This window comes from Bufo bufo, chromosome 1 (genome assembly GCF_905171765.1).
Source record: "Bufo bufo chromosome 1, aBufBuf1.1, whole genome shotgun sequence".
In the NCBI taxonomy this organism is placed as follows: Eukaryota; Metazoa; Chordata; class Amphibia; order Anura; family Bufonidae; genus Bufo; species Bufo bufo.
This window is the reverse complement of record NC_053389.1, coordinates 32,201,034-32,218,741: the sequence shown is the minus strand read 5'-3', so window position 1 is coordinate 32,218,741 and position 17,708 is coordinate 32,201,034.

The following is a 17,708-nucleotide window of genomic DNA, read 5'->3' as shown; positions in this document are numbered from 1 at the left end:
ATTTTTTTTTATTTACACACACACAGGCAGCCAGGCCCGAGCCGTGGACCGCCCGCCCACTTCACTAGACTACCTGAGTGGAGGGAGGAGGGACTGGAGCCAGCCAGCCAACAGTTTGGAGAAGCAGCAGAGGGAGGCGGACTCAGGCGGTGGAGGGGGCCGGGCCGGGGGTATACCTGGAGTGGAGGGACTAGGGAGGGAGTGGTCCCGCCGGCCGCACTGGTGCCAGTCAGATTCCCGCTCTCTGACTGCCGGAAACCAGTCTGAGCAACTCAGCAGTGTCTGACTGAGATTGACTGAGTGAGAGTGTCACAGTCTCAGTCTCGCACTGCTACTGCTGCCAGCCTGTGCCTGCCTGCCCTGTACTGGACCGGTCCTCCTCTCTCTGCTCAGTGCTCCTGCCTCCTCAGTCCTCAACTGGTCTCCACTCCAGTCTCCAGTCCTGCCAGTCTGTGCCTGCTGCCTGCTGTGACTAGTGTGCTCTAAATAAAAGTAAGTGAAAGAAAGTGAGAACTTATGATTTATGAGATACTTGATCTGAATTCTGAAGTTAAAAAGAGCTGCCTGCAGAGTGGGGCCCCCAAGAGAAGCAAGGGGCGCCCTCCTCATCATTGCAGGTCTGCAGGCAGCTCTTTTTAACTTCAGAATTCAGATCATCAGGGAGAATGCCAGTCTAGCTTTCTTCCCATTCCATATAAAGGATCTAAAAAAATTTTGCAATGAAACGTAGTAATGCTTGGGTATGGGAATCGGAAGAACCTGTTGTAGGTAAGTAAGACGGGGGAGGATTAGGGAAGAGAGCAGGTTTTGCAGCCAAACCAGGACAATGTAGGGTTGGACTGGGTAAGATTATCTATAGCTTTAAAAATTGAAGACTTTAGTGGGACATAGTTGAGAGAGAATAGGTCTTTTATTATGGGGCTAATTTTAACACCCAGGAAGGTGATGGTGGAAGAGGACCAATTGAAGGGTGAGTTTTCCATTAGACGTCATTTGGTGATGGGGGAATACCTGAACATAAGACTAGGGATTTATTGGCATTTATCTTGAAGCCTGAAACCGTACTATAAAGGTTGAGATGAGCCTGGATGCAGGGTAGTGAAACTACTGGATTTACTGTCATCATTAGAACATCATCCGCAAATGCTGCAATTTTCTGTTCCTTGCCTCCTAAATATAGACCTTCAATTTTCCTGTCTGACCTTATAGTAGATAAGAGCAGTTCCAATGCTAGGATGAATAAAAGTGGGGACAGAGGACAGCCCTGTCGCGTCCCATTTTTCATAGCAAATGGGGAGGAAAGATTCCCATTGACCATAACCAGAGCTGTTGCTTGGTCGTACATGGCAAAGGTAGCTTGAACAAAGGGATCAGGGAGGCCAAACCCAAGCAAGACATGTTTCAGGTATGTCCGAATGCTTTCTCAGCATCAGTGCTGAGAAGGAGCAAGGGGGAAGAGATGTGATTGGCATGACAGAGCGCATTAATTACTCTAGATGTGTTGTCTTTGCCCTCTCTGTTGCAGATAAAGCCAACCTGATCCCTGTGAACAAGGTGGGGGAGATGGTTAGCCAGCCTGTTGGCTAACATTTTGGCCAGAAGTTTGAGATCTATATTCAGGAGGGATATGGGCCTATAATTAGAGCACTGCTTGGAGTCTTTCCCTTCTTTAGGGATGAGCGTGATGTGGGCCGCAGTCATGTCTCTAGATAGTGGAACACCTTTAAGCGCTAGGTTGCAGACCTCAAGAAGATGTGGGAGGAGGATTTCATGGAAGGTTTTGTAGTATGAGACCGGAAGGCCGTCTGGGCCTGGGCTCTTCCCTTTCAGCATTTGACTTAAGGCTTTATTGAGTTCGGTTAATGTGAAGGGAATTTCTAATTTTAGCTTTTGATCTGGAGATATGGAAGGGATATTGGACGAGTTCAGGAAAGTTGAAATAATAGATGCTCGGCTTTCCGGGGTTATGTTGGTGGGGAGGTTGTAGAGGTTTTCGTAAAAGGAACGGAACTGGGTAGCGATCTGGGGGGCAGAAAAGACTGGTTTGCCATCGGGTGAAGTAAGTTGATGAATATAGTTTGCGGCTCTCCTACCTTTTATCCTACTCATTAGGAATTTGGTGGCCTTGTCGCCATGGGCGAAATATTTATGCTGAGAGTTCAAATAGTATTTGGCTGTTTTAGCTTGAAAGAGGACTTTAAGTTCTGCCTTATGGTTTGATAGTTCCAGTAAGTGGAGATCTGTGGGACTCTTTTTATGGAGGGATTCGAGCCTTTGGATGTTCTTAAGGGCTTCGTCTATTGCTTTTTCCCTCAACTTTTTCTGATAAGATCCAATATTGATCAGGGCAGTCTTTAACTCTGTACTAATGAAGTGCTTCCATTATGGAAACGCTTCATTAGTACAGAAGGACCAGGGAGCGGTGAAGGATCTGTACTCACCGCTTCCTGGTCCTCGGCTCGGCTATCGGCTGTGCAGGGCTGCGCACAGCGTGAGGTCGCTCTGTGACCTCACGCTGTGCGCCGCTATACACAGCCGATAGCCGACAGCAGAATGAAGAGGATCGCGATGGTGACCAGGAGCAGGAGAGGTAAGTGTTTTTTTATTTTATTTTATTTTATTTGCACTGATGGCTGACCTGGGGGACATGGGGCTGACCTGGGGGGCTTATGGGCTGGCTGACATGGGGGGCTTATGGGCTGGCTGACATGGGGGGCTTATGGGCTGGCTGACATGGGGGGCTTATGGGCTGGCTGACATGGGGGGCTTATGGGCTGGCTGACATGGGGGGCTTATGGGCTGGCTGACATGGGGGGCTTATGGGCTGGCTGACATGAAGGGCTTATGAGCTGGCTGACATGGGGGGCTTATGAGCTGGCTGACATGGGGGGCTTATGGGCTGGATAACATGGGGGGCTTATGGGCTGGCTGACATGGGGGGCTTATGGGCTGGCTGACATGGGGGGCTTATGGGCTGGCTGACATGGGGGGCTTATGGGCTGGCTGACATGAGGAACTAATGGGGGGGGGCTTATGGCTGACATGTGGGGCTAATGGGGGGCTTATGGCTGACATGAAGGGCTAATGGGGGCTTATGGCTGACATGAAGGGCTAATGGGGGCTTATGGCTGACATGAAGGGCTAATGGGGGCTTATGGCTGACATGAGGGGCTAATGGGGGGCTTATGGCTGACATGAGGGGCTAATGGGGGGCTTATGGCTGACATGAAGGGCTAATGGGGGCTTATGGCTGACATGAGGGGCTAATGAGGGGGCTTATGGCTGACATGAAGGGCTAATGGGGGGCTTATGGCTGACATGAGGGGCTAATGGGGGGGCTTATGGCTGACATGAAGGGCTAATGGGGGCTTATGGCTGACATGAAGGGCTATTGGGGGGCTTATGGCTGACATGAAGGGCTAATGGGGGCTTATGGCTGACATGAGGGGCTAATGGGGGCTTATGGCTGACATGAGGAGCTAATGGGGGCTTATGGCTGACCTGAGGGGATAATGGGGGCTTATGGCTGACATGAGGGGCTAATGGGGGCTTATGGCTGACATTAGGGGCTAATGGCTGACATGAAGGGCTAATGGGGGCTTATGGCTGACATGAGGGGCTAATGGGGGGCTTATGGCTGACATGAGGGGCTAATGGGGGGCTTATGGCTGACATTGGGGGGGGGTTTATGGCTGACATTGGGGGGGGGGTGTATGGCTGACATTGGGGGCTGATAGATGGCTAAAAGTTTGGTGGTTGATCTGAGCCATTGGGGGTCTAATCTGAGGTCTGATTAACATTGGGGGTCTGATTGCTGGTCTGACCTGAGGTGTAATGAAAATTTTTTTTTTATTATTGTTCTCCTCTAAAACCTAGGTGCATCTTATAGGGCGAAAAATACGGTACAGTGCAGCAGAGACCAGTGCAGCAGAGACCAGTGCAGCAGAGACCAGTGCAGCAGAGACCAGTGCAGCAGAGACCATAGTCAGTTTATATAGTCATTATATAGTGTTATATATTTTAATATGCACCTTTGTGTTTTGTTATGCGCGTGAATCAGTCGGTCCCGCCCACCCACTAAGCCCCGCCCCAGAACTCCGCCCCCTCCCCCCCCCCCAACCGGTCCCTGGGAAAATTGTCTTGCATGAAACCGGTCCTTGGTGCAAAAAAGGTTGGGGACCACTGCTCTAGCCCATTCCATGACATTTTTACAGCCATTTTAGTGCTCAAAGTTCGGGTCCCCATTGACTGGGTTTGGGTTCGGGGTCAAGTTCGGTTCGAGTTCGGGTCCCGAACTCGAACTTTTTTTCCGAAGTTCGGCCGAACCCGTCGAACCCGACATCCAGGTGTCTGCTCAACTCTAATGACAAGCTGGGGGTATAGGCCCCTACATGTACCTAGGTCATATAAATACTTAGGTCAGGACTAGTGTAGAAGAGAAGGAGAAGAAGGATGTTGGGGAGTAGTCAGTTGGTAGTTGAAGGAAAGTGAGAGAGTAGCAGAGTCAGTGGTACTCGGAGGCTACACACCACACATTAGTGGGTGAAGCCAAATGCAGAAATGAGGTAGAGCCAAGGTATGAGGCGCAGGAGAGCGTTTTCCTCTGGTGACCTTCTTAGATCCTAGATCCTGAAACCAGGGGATAGCGTTTTCGTCCCTGGAAGAAGTTAACCAAGCTAAAGAGAGACATCGGTGAGAACAGCCGTTACTAAAGGCTTAACCCCTTAAAGAGGACCTTTCACTAGAATAAAACATCTAAACTAACTATACAGACATGTAGAGCGGCGTCCAGGGATCTTCCTGCACTTACTGTTATACCTGGGCGCCGCTCCGTTCGCCCCGTATAGCCTCCGGTATCTTCATAGTTAGGCTCCACCCAGGGGAGCCTGCCGGCGTCTCATTCTCCCATGCTGTAGCGCTGGCCAATCGCAGCGCTCAGCTCATAGCCTGAGAGGCATTTTTTTCTCTCAGGCTATGAGCTGAGCGCTGCGATTGGCCAGCGCTAAAGCATGGGAGAATGAGAAGCCGGCAGGCTCCCCTGGGTGGAGCATAACTATGAAGATACCAGCGGGCTATACCGGGCGAACGGAGCGGCGCCCAGGTATAACAGTAAGTGCAGGGAGATCCCTGGACGCTGCTCTACATGTCTGTATACTATATTTAGATGTTTTATTTTGGTGAAAGGTCCTCTTTAAGGACTCTGTCCTATTTCACCTTCTGGACTTGGCCATTTTTTGCAAATCTGACCAGTGTCACTTTAAGTGCTTATAACTTTAAAACGCTTTGACTTATCCAGGCCATTCTGAGAGTTTTTTTCGTCACATATTGTACTTCATGACACTGGTAAAATCAAGTTAAAAAAAAAAAAATATTATTTATAAAAAAATACCAAAATTACCAAAATTTTTTTAAAAATTGCAAATTTCCAAGTTTCAATTTCCCTACTTCTATAATACATAGTAATACCTCCAAAAATAGTTATTACTTTACATTCCCCATATGTCTACAACATGTTTGGATCATTTTGGGAATGATATTAAATTTTTTGGGGATGTTACAAGGCTTAGAAGTTTAGAAGCAAATCTTGAAATTTTTCAGAAATTTTCAAAAACACTATTTTTAGGGACCAGTTCAGGTTTGAAGTCACTTTGCGAGGCTTACAGGCTTATAGAAACCACCCAAAAATGACCCCATTCTATAAACTACACCCCTCAAGGTATTCAAAACTGATTTTGCAAACTTTGTTAACCCTTTAGGTGTTCCACAAGAATTAATGGAAAATAGAGATACAATTTCAAAATTTCCCTTTTTTGGCAGATTTTCCATTTTTATATATTTTTTTCTAGTTACAAAGCAACGGTTAACAGCCAAACCAAACTCATATTTATGGCCCTGATTCTTTAGTTTACAGAAACACCCCATATGTGGTCGTAAACTATTGTACGGGCACACGGCAGGGCGCAGAAGGAAAGGAATGCCATACGGTTTTTGGAAGGCAGATTTTGCTGGACTGTTTTTTTTGACACCATGTCCCATTTGAAGCCCCCCTGATGGAACCCTAGAGTAGAAACTCCAAAAAAGTGGCCACATTTTAGAAACTACGGGATAGGGTGGCAGTATTGTTGGTACTAGTTTAGGGTACATATGATTTTTGGTTGCTCTATATTACACTTTTTGTGAGGCAAGATAACAAGAAATAGCTGTTTTGGCACCGTTTTTTTATTTTTTGTTATTTACAACATTCATCTGACAGGTTAGATCATGTGATATTTTTATAGAACAGGTTGTCACGGACGCGGCGATACCTAATATGTATACTTTTTTTTATTTAAGTAAGTTTTACACAATGATTTCATTTTTGAAGCAAAAAAAATCATGTTTTAGTGTTTCCATAGTCTGAGAGCCATAATTTTTTCAGTTTTTGGGCGATTACCTTGGGTAGGGTATTATTTTTGCGGGATGAGATGACGGTTTTATTGGCACTATTTTGGGGTGCATTTGACTTTTTGATCGCTTGCTATTATACTTTTTGTGATGTAAGGTGACAAAAAATAGTTTATTTAGTACAGTTTTTATTTTAAATTTTTTACTGTGTTCATCTGATGGGTTAGGTCATGTGATATTTTTATAGAGCCGGTCGATACGGACGCGGTGATACCTAATATGTATACTTTTTTTTATTTATGTAAGTTTTACACAATAATATCATTTTTGGAACAAAAAAAATCATGTTTTAGAGTCTCCATATTTTGAGAGCCATAGTTTTTACAGTTTATGGGCGATTATCTTAGGTAGGGTCTCATTTTTTGCGGGATGAAATGTCGGTTTGATTGACACTATTTTGGGGTGCATATAACTTTTTGATCGCTTGCTATTACACTTTTTGTGATGTAAGGTGACAAAAAATTGTTTATTTAACACAGTTTTTATTTTTTATTTTTTACAGTGTTCATCTGAGGGGTTAGGTCATTTGATATTTTTATAGAGCCGGTCAATACGAACGCGGCGATACCAAATATGTGTACTTTTTATTCATTTATGTAAGTTTTACACAATAACAGCTTTTTTCAAACAAAAAAAATTATGTTTTAGTATCTCCATATTCTGAGCCATAATTTTATTTTTTTTGGGAGATTGTCTCCGGTAGGGGCTAATTTTTTGCGGGATGAGGTGACGGTTAGATTAGTACTATTTTGGTGGGAAAACGCCTTTTTGATCGCTTGCTGTTATACTTTTTGTGATGTAAGGTGACAAATTTTTTTTTATTTAGCACAGTTTTTATTTTTATTTTTTTACAGTGTTCATCTGATTTTAGGTCATGGAATATGTTTATAGACCTGGTCGATACGAACGCGGCGATACCTAATATGTATACTTTTTTTCCCCCTATTTTTTACCAATTTTTTTTTTTACTTTATTTGGGGAAAATGACGTTTTTGTTTATTTTTACTTTAAACTTTTAATTTTTTGGGGGGGAAACTTTATTTTTTCATCTTTTTATTTTTCACTTTATTTTTTGTCCCACTTTGGGACTTGAACTTTTGGGGGTCTAATCCTTTACAATGTATTCCAATACTTCTGTATTGGAATGCATTGGCTGTATGAGTAATACTGTGAGATGGCTGGATCTACAGGCTCTTCACCGGAAGGCAGCGCAGATGCCTCAGGAAGGCATCGTGCTGCCTTTCATGCCATCGGGTCCCCCCCACAGCCCCATGGGGACCTGATGGCACTGAATTGACCTGCGGTTTGCGGCGATCGCCGACACGGGGGGGTCACGGGACCCCCCCGCGCATTTTGCCGAGGTGCCTGCTCAATGACTTGAGCAGGCACCTTGTTCCGATCACCGCCCGCCGGGCGGCGGTGATCGGAACAACACATGACGTACCGGTACGTCATGGGTCCTTAAGGACTCGGGAACCATTCCGTAGCGGTACGTCATGGGTCCCTAAGGGGTTAATTGACACCTTTGCACATGGTGGAGGACAATCTAGCTACAGGCAGCCTCACCATACTTGGAAGAGTACAAATTAGCTAACAGTTACAGAAACAGAAAGGACTAAGCATACCAAATCGGTCTTAAAGGCAACCTCACCAAATTACACTGATACAGAACCTTCAAGCTAAGCTAAACCCAGCCAAATCTATTAACAGTGGATCAACAGGATTCCTTTAAATTACAAAGGACTGTATTCTATCTGATGTACATGCTACAACTTGACACAACATCAGTAAAAGCTGTGAGTTGTTACCTACCACTGTCTACTTCGTTCTTACAATTGGTTGTACCACCATTAACGGTACTGGCGTCACGACAAATATTATCAAGGGACTTAGCCACAACAAGCACCCTAAGCACCCCTAACATCAAGGGCCCCTCAACCACCATCTTGGCTGATGCTTCCCTACCACAGAGCGTGCCCCGGAGGATTTCGTGCTGTCCACCCCAACACTGTGCTGCCAGCCCAGGGAGGCTTTCTGCTAACCGTGAGTAAACTGATGAACTGTGTTGTTATTTGGCCCCTCATCAGTCCACCGTGCACCCTGCGGTACTGGCTGGCTGCATCAGCACATTGTCTGAAGAACTGCCACGCCAGGGAACTCCTTGGAGCTGGCTTTGGTGTGCTCGGTCCCTTGCTGTGGTGGGCAGTAGGAGGCGTACTGTCTAGAGGACGGCCGCTCTGCTTTTGCACCCTACTCCCTCTTCTGCTGTGCTGGTAGCTCTGTGTGACCACCGCCTCTTCCTCCGAACTACATCGGTCACTCGCATGACCTTAATTCCATATGGGGTCGAGGACCTCATCATCCTCCACATCATCTTCCACCCAGTCTTCACCCCTGACTTCCTTGTCGGTCTGCACACTTTCGAAAGCCCTAGCAGTTGGCACCTGTGTTTCGTCATCACCCGAGACGTACTGCGATGGTCCTCCCATGTATTCATCTTGAAAAATAAGTGGTTGGGCATCGGTGCACTCAATCTCTTCCACTTCTGGGGCAGGGCTAGGTGGATGGCCCTGGGAAACCCTGCTAACAGAGTCATCAAAACGCAGGAGACTGCTGCAGGACTTGGGGCTCAGACTGCTTGGCTGATTTGCAAGGGGGTGAGGTGAAAGAGTGACGGACATCGGCTGCAGGTGCCAACTGTGGTCTTTCAGCAGGAGACTGGGTGGGAGACAATGTGAAGGAACTGGATCCACTGTCAGCAACCCAATCTACTATCGCCTGTACTTGTTCAGGCCTCACCATTCGTAGAGCAGCATTAGGCCCGACCAAATACCGCTGCAGGTTTTGTCGCCTACTCGCACCTGAGGAAGGGGTTACACTTGTGCCTGTAGCTGGCACAGATCGACCACGTCCTCTCCATGCAACAGGAGCTCCACCAGCAGCACCACGACCTGGGCCACGTCCCTTATTTGACGCTCTCCTCATATTTTTTGAATTTAGGATCTTGCCCTAAATGGGTGTTTAATTAATAGTAGAAAAGAACGACAGTATGTAAAGGGTGTATCTCACACGGCCTGAACCAGACTAGGCCTCAATTAAAGATTTCTTTGCACAAAATGGCTGTATTTCAAATGCCTAATTCAAAACCCTGTATGAATAGGGGGGATCACACACGCCCTGAACCAATGTAGGCCTGAAGTAAATATATCTTTGCACAAAATGGCTGTATTTCAAATGGCTGTATTTCAAATGCCTAATTCAAACTCCTGTATGTAGAGGGGGGATCTCACAGGGCCTGAACCAGTGTAGGCCTGAATTCAATATTGGTGCACCAAATGGCGGTATTTAAAATCTCTGAATGTAACCCAAATGTATTAAGGGTGTATCTCACAATGACATCTGCATCAAAGGCTGCCAACTAATTTTTTGGTGCCCAAATGAGTGTTTGTTTAAAAACTGAATTTGACAGCAGTATATAAGCCTGTAATTTCACACGTGCTGATGCTGCAAGGCCTGAAAATAGTGTTTTTTGTCAAAAGACTGTTTTTCAAACCCTAGAAAATGATGGCTGTATTTCTAGCTTAAATTGCACACTGACTAATACAGATAGTAACATAGTACATAAGTACATAAGGCCGAAAAAAGACATTTGTCCATCCAGTTCGGCCTGTTATCCTGCAAGTTGATCCAGAGGAAGGCAAAAAAACCCTGTGAGGTAGAAGCCAATTTTCCTCACTTTAGGGGAATAAAAAATTCCTTCCCGACTCCAATCAGGCAATCAGATAACTCCCTGGATCAACGACCCCTCTCTAGTAGCTATAGCCTGTAATATTATTACACTCCAGAAATACGTCCAGGCCCCTCTTGAATTCCTTTATTGTACTCACCATCACCACCTACTCAGGCAGAGAGTTCCATAGTCTCACTGCTCTTACCGTAAAGAATCCTTTTCTATGTTTGTGTACAAACCTTCTTTCCTCCAAACGAAGAGGATGTCCCCTCGTCACAGTCCTAGGGATAAATAGATGATGGGATAGATCTTTGTACTGACCCCTGATATATTTATACATAGTTATTAGATCTCCCCTCAGTCGTCTTTTTTCTAACGTGAATAACCCTAATTTTGATAATCTTTCAGGGTACTGTAGTTGCCCCATTCCAGTTATTACTTTAGTTGCCCTCCTCTGGACCCTCTCCAGCTCTGCTATGTCTGCCTTGTTCACTGGAGCCCAGAACTGTACACAGTACTCCATGTGTGGTCTGACTAATGATTTGTAAAGTAGTAGGAATATGTTCTCATCACGGGCATCTATGCCCCTTCTGATGCAACCCATTATCTTGTTGGCCTTGGCAGCAGCTGCCTGACACTGGTTTTTGCAGCTTAGTTTGCTGTTTATTAAAATTCCTAGATCCTTTTCCATGTCAGTGTTACCGAGTGATTTACCATTTAGTATGTACGGGTGACTTGCATTATTCCTTCCCATGTGCATAACTTTACATTTGTCAGTGTTAAACCTCATCTGCCACTTATCTGCCCAAGCCTCCAATCTATCCAGATCCCTCTGTAGCAGTATACTGTCCTCTTCAGTGTTAATTACTTTACACAGTTTAGTGTCATCTGCGAAAATTGATACTTTACTATGCAAGCCTTCTACAAGATCATTAATAAATATATTGAAGAGAATAGGGCCCAATACTGACCCCTGAGGTACCCCACTAGTGACAGTGACCTAATCTGAGTGTGCACCGTTAATAACCACCCTCTGTTTTCTATCATTGAGCCAGTTACTTACCCACATACAGACGTTTTCTCCCAGTCCGAGCATTCTCATTTTATATACTAACCATTCATGTGGTACAGTGTCAAATGCTTTGGAGAAGTCCAGATACACGACATCCATTGATTCGCCGCTGTCAAGTCTAGAACTTACCTCCTCATAGAAACTGATTAAATTAGTTTGACATGACCGATCCCTCACGAAGCCATGCTGATATGGCGTTATTTGCTTATTTCCATTGAGATCCTCTAAGATGGCATCTCTCAGAAAACCTTCAAACAGTTTACCCACAACAGATGTTAAACTTACCGGCCTATAGTTTCCAGGCTCTGTTTTTGGACCCTTTTTGAATATTGGCACCACATATGCCACGCGCCAATCCTGTGGGACATTCCCTGTCAGTATAGAGTCAGCAAATATCAGAAATAAGGGTCTGGCTATGACATTACTTAATTCCCTTAGGATACGGGGTGTATGCCATCCGATCCTGGCGATTTGTACTTCTTCCTGGGTCAGACAAGACACTTTTAATGGCGAATTTATTTCAACATTCAGCATTTCATCTGACAGTTTATATTCCTCAGTGAATACATTGGAGAAAAAAATATTTAACAGCTTTGCTTTCTCCTCGTCGCTCTCTGCGAATCCCCCGTCATTACTCTTTAAAGTGCCGACACCTTCAGATATATACTTTTTAACATTTATATAATTGAAGAAAATTTTAGGGTTAGTATTACTCTCTTTGGCAATTAATCTCTCGGTCTCTAGTTTGGCTGCTTTTATTTGTTTTTTACATGTTCTGTTTTTTTCCTTATAGTTTTTCAGTGCTTCCGTGCTACCCTCCTGTTTTAGTGTTTTATATGCTTTCTTTTTGTCATTTATTGCTTTCTTTACAGTTCTGTTTATCCACATTGGTTTCTTTTTGTTCCTTAACCTTTTATTCCCATACGGTATGTACCTCTCACAATGAGATTTTAGGATGTTTTTAAAGATATCCCATTTTGTGGCTGTATTTTTATTTTTGAGGACTTTGTCCCAGTTAGTTGGGCCTATGGCCTCTCTTAGTTGGCTAAATTTAGCTTTTTTGAAGTTTGGTATTTTTGTTCCTCCCTGTAGAAAAACTCTTTTGAATGATAATTGGAAGGTTATTACTTTATGGTCACTATTTCCCAGGTGTCCCCCAACCTGCACGTCTGTTGTTCTGTCAGGTCTATTGGTTAATACTAAGTCCAGTATGGCCGTCCCTCTAGTCGGGTCCTGAACCAGTTGGGAGAGATAATTGTCTTTGGTTATTGCCAAGAATCTGTTTCCTTTATGAGATGTTGTAGATTGCCAAAAAAAGTCTTTTTTTGCTAACAGAATATGAAAGCTGTATATATTAAACTTAAATTTAACACTTGCAGATCTGGAAAATACTGTTTTTTGGAGAAAAAAAAAAGAGTGTTTTTCAAACCCCAGAAAATGATGGGTGTATTTCTACCTTAAATTGCACACTGCCTAATCCAGATGTTGTAGATTGCCAAAAAAAGTATTTTTTTGCTAACAGAATATAAAATCTGTAGATATTAAACTTGAATTTAACACTTGCAGATCTGGAAAATACAGTTTTTTGGAGAAAAAAAAGTGTGTTTTTCAAACCCTAGAAAATTATGGGTGTATTTCTACCTTAAATTGCACACTGACTAATACAGATGTTGTAGTTTGCCCCCAAAAAATGGTTATTTGCAATGTCCCAAAAGCTCAGATGCATTGCTGGTGCACTGAGCATGCATGACTCAAGCTTATATAGAGCCTGGGTCACATGCTGCTCTGGCCAATCACAATAGTAGGCATGGCTGTGATGGCCTCTTGGGGCAAGTAGTATGACGTTTGTTGATTGGCTGCTGTGCAGCCTTTCAAAAAGCGCCAAGAAAGCGGCAAACACCGAACCCGAACCCGACCTTTTACTGAAATGTTCGGGTTCGGGTCCGGGGTCCCAAAATCCTAAAGTTCGGTACGAACCTGAACTTTACAGTTCGGGTTCGCTCAACCCTAGTCATCATCATCACCTTCACTACCACTGAGATTAGAGATCTCAGAGTAGGCAGCAACAGCGGGGACCACCCTCATTGGGCTGATCTGGGTACTGTCGTCAGACCGCTGGGTGGCGGTCGTTGCTACCTCATCTTCCTGATCCAATGCCAAGAATGGCTGCGCATCGGTAAGGTCTGGGAATCGATGGGAAAATTATTCCTCTAACTCGAGTGGAGGGGCTGTGGTGGTGGTGTCTTTGGGGGTGCACATAGCAGAGAGTGAGATGGGTGTAGATACAGAGGATGAGGAGGGTGCAGAAGCGGAAGGCTGAGTGAGCCACTCAACCAACTTTGATGCGTCCTTTGACGTAATTGCACGCACCTTCTCCAACTTCCCACTTAGGCTCTGGCCTGGTGCACTTGCCCAACCCCTACCACCCCTGCGGAATGGCCTGCATCTTCCTCTGTCTGTCATTTTCAAAATGACCTTGTGACAAAGTCCCTATAGAAGAGCAGTATTTGAGGAAGCAGGTATATCGCAGGCCTCAATCAATATTTGGTGGAAGCTGGTATATCAGACCCCTTAATCAATATTTGGTTGAAGCTGTTGTATCGCAGGCCTCAATCAATATTTGGTGGAAGCCGGTATATCAATCCCCTCTACCAGTATTTTGTGGAAACAGGTATATAGAACCCAATAATGAGTATTTGCTGGAACCTGGTATATCAAACCCCTTAATCAATATTTGGTGGAAGCTGGTGTATTGGAGGCCTCAATCTATATTTGTTGTAAGTCGGTATATCAATACCCTCTATCAAGATTTTGTGGAAACAGGTATATAGAACCCCTTAATGAGTATTTGCTGGAAGATGGTATATCAAACCCTTTAATCAATATTTGGTGGAAGCTGGTGTATCGTAGGCCTCAATCAATATGTGGTGTAAGCAAGTATGTCAATCCCATCTATCAGTATTTTGTGGAAACAGGTATATTGAACCCCTTAATGAGTATTTGCTGGAAGCCGATATATCGCACACCTTAATCAGTTTTTTGGGGGGCAATAGTTATATCACACCAGGTGCAATTAGTTATTCCAATAGCGTTTGTCCCTCTATATAGCTGCGATATCTCAGCAGAACCGCACACAACTGCTGCACAATACAAGTGCACTATAATATAATTTCTATGTTAGAAAGTATATTATAAGTATATTACACCCCTCAGTAAGTCACACCTATCGATAGCACACCTATACCAGTCCTTAAAAGGACTTTTGTGGCCCTATTAGCTAGCGTTTTGTGTCTCTAACAGCCTGTCCCTGCTCCACACAGCAACCTCTCCCTACACTGGCAAAAGACTGAATGTAAAATGGCAACCAGATCGGGTTTATTTAAAGGGTAGGGGGTGTGTCCATGTGCTAAAACGTCTCAATTGGCTTTCCTGTCCTACATGATGGATGTGACATGGGTCAAAGTTCTTCACAATGCAAAAGAATATGGTGCCGGCGGACATTGCCATATGCTCGCCCGTTTGGTGAACCGCGAACGACCAAAGTTCGCTGCGAAATGACCGTCGGAGGTGAACCGTAAGGCCATCTCTAGTGCCTATTTCCGCAAGTCATCGACAGCTTCGGCCGGTCTGGCAACACTGCAGCAGCGATTGCAATTGCCAGTTTACCGACTGTTGTGCGACGTGAGCACGCGCTGGAACTCCACGTTCCACATGTTGGCCAGGCTTTGTGAGCAGCAGAGGGCAGTAGTGAAATACTAGCTGCAACATGGTCGTCGCCTTTCCAGTCAGCGACAAGTGGGCATTGATGTCTGACCTCTGTGAGGTTTTACACAACTTTGAGGAATCAACACAGATGGTAAGCGGCGATAACGCTATTATCATCGTAACCATCCCAAGTGTAGTCTCCTGGAACAAGTATACTTTGGAGTAGGGATGTTTGTGGACATTTGCCCCTATTGCTGCTATGCAAAGTAGCTGTGTTCACTAATGTTCATTTAATGTTAGTAAAATGAACATTAGTTTGATGCAACAAGCATGTGTACACAATGTACCTAACATGACTGCAGCTCTAGTACATCGCAAACGAGCAACTGTGGTACGTAAACCACATTGACGTTCTGCATTAACTCCATAACGCATGTCTCACCAGCCAAGAAAACACCTGTTGCTTCTGTATGTTGTTACTGTTACATCGGACTTGTGCCTTTATCATATATAAAAAAATAGATGTAATTTTTCCTGCTATTTCCTACCACAGGGCGAAAAATAAATCAGCGATCTGACCAGCCACGATGGACAATATTTCTCTTTGCATTGCGAGTACTCCGCCATGTATTTACTGCAACCTATGATTATGTATTAGCATAAAACAATCTCTATGAGGAAGCCCCTGGGCCATGTTTCCTAACCTTTGGATGATTCTTGGAAAACACTATTAAATGACAATGGTGATTAGGTAAAAGTTTAATTAGCATCTAAGCAAGAACAGGTTGTACCTGTATCAGCTCTTATTACTAGAGTTGAGCGGACACCTGGATGTTTGGGTTCGACGGGTTTGGCTGAACTTCATAAAAAAGTTTGAGTTTAGGACCCGAACTTGACCCTGAACCCGAACCCCATTGAAGTCAATGAGGACCCGAACTTTTGAGCACTAAAATGGCTGTAAAAATGTCATGGAAAGGGCTAGAGGGCTGCAAATGGCATCAAAATGTGGTTAAGAGCAGGGCAAGTGCTCTGCAAACAAATGTGGATAGGGAAATGACTTTAAATAACATAAAATACGTAAAAATAAAACAATTATAATCTTGATCTAGGAGGAATGAGGTCCATATGGAGTAGGAGGTTTAGAAGGCGGTGGATGTGGCGGTGTAGGTGGAAGCGGCAGTGGAGGAGGAGGAGGTAGCCTACACTTCTTTTTGGTTTTAAATTTATTGACATTTTTTTAAATTAGGGTACACCCCAAAACATTGGGAAATATAACCTGTGATAACCCCCTCTAGTCGTGCTAAAAACATAGTCAGACAATACACTGGCTGCAGGGCAGGCCAGCACCTCCAAGGGTAAAGGGCAAGCTCTGGCCATGTGCCCAATTTGGAGACCCAGAATTTGCAGGTGCTGACCCCTGTCAGTCAGTCCGTGTAGGCGTGTGCACACATACTGCCCCACCATGTCGCACGTCCCCGTGATGTCCGCAATCCAATTGGATATCTGCTCTATCAACTTTTGAACTTTTATGCGCCTACCATGGTGATCACGGGTAGCGGGGAATCAGGGTTTCAGGCCGGAGAGGGAGCCTGAGAAAAGGATACCACGGCGCGCGAAGGTACGCCGAAACGCGCGTTGGGGTAGCGCCACCCTGGTTTTTCCTCGCACACGGCTCTTTGTTTGGTGAGTCCCTGTCTCCTGTTGTTCCCCTCTGTTTTACCATCATTATTATTACTCTTACTTTTCATTGCTCATTGGTCTACAGCATTACTTTATTGTCTACTGTCTGTTTGCATACCAATGATTTATATACAGAGGTGTTCATGCGGTTGACATGTGTCTCACCTGGTACTTTATTTTTGTAATACTCAGTACATGGTTTAGAGCATTGACTCTGTATTGTTTCCCATGTCTTTTCTTTATACATTGTACCATGCTTTTTTGATCCGTGTGCTTGTTCTCCAAGGGTGGCGTTTCTTTTTCTGTCCTCCGCTCCCATTTTTCATCATGTCTATGGCACCATTTATTTATTAGCTTTACTCATGTCATTTTTAATCATGCTTTAATAAACAATATATTTTGGTATCATGAGCTCCTTTTCCTTTTTTTCTGCAAAGTAGTGAAATGACCTAAAAAATATTATGTACAAATAAAAAAAAAAAAAGATTTATGAGGCGGAGTTCCATATGGAGTAGGAATTTGAGGAGGCGGTGGACGTAGCGGAGTAGGTGGAAGCGGCGGTGGAGGAGGACGAGGTAGACAACACAGATTTTATTTTTTATTTTTTATTAGGTAGACTCCAAAAGAGTGTGAAATATCCAAAATACAAGAATGAGCAATTGCCCTGCAGTATAACAATGGCTGGTTAGTGCCGGTATTCATGTCTATTCTGCACAAGGTACGGACAAGTCCTGAGGGATCCATGCCTGGTTCATTTTAATGAACGTGAGCTTGTCCACATTGGCTGTGGACAGGCGGCTGCGCTTGTCTGTGATGACGCCACCTGCCATGCTAAGTACACGTTCAGATAATACACTGGCTGCAGGGCAGGGCAGCACCTTCAAGGCTTAAAGGGGTAGCTCAGGCCATGTGCCCAATTTGGAGACCCAGAAGTTTAAGGGGGCAGACCCGTCATTCAGTACGTGTAGGCGTGTGCACATATACTGATCCACCATGTTCGTGAAATGCTGCCTCCTGCTAAGACGTTCCATATTAGCTGGTGGTGCTGGTTGTTGTGGCGTGCTGACAAAGTTTTTC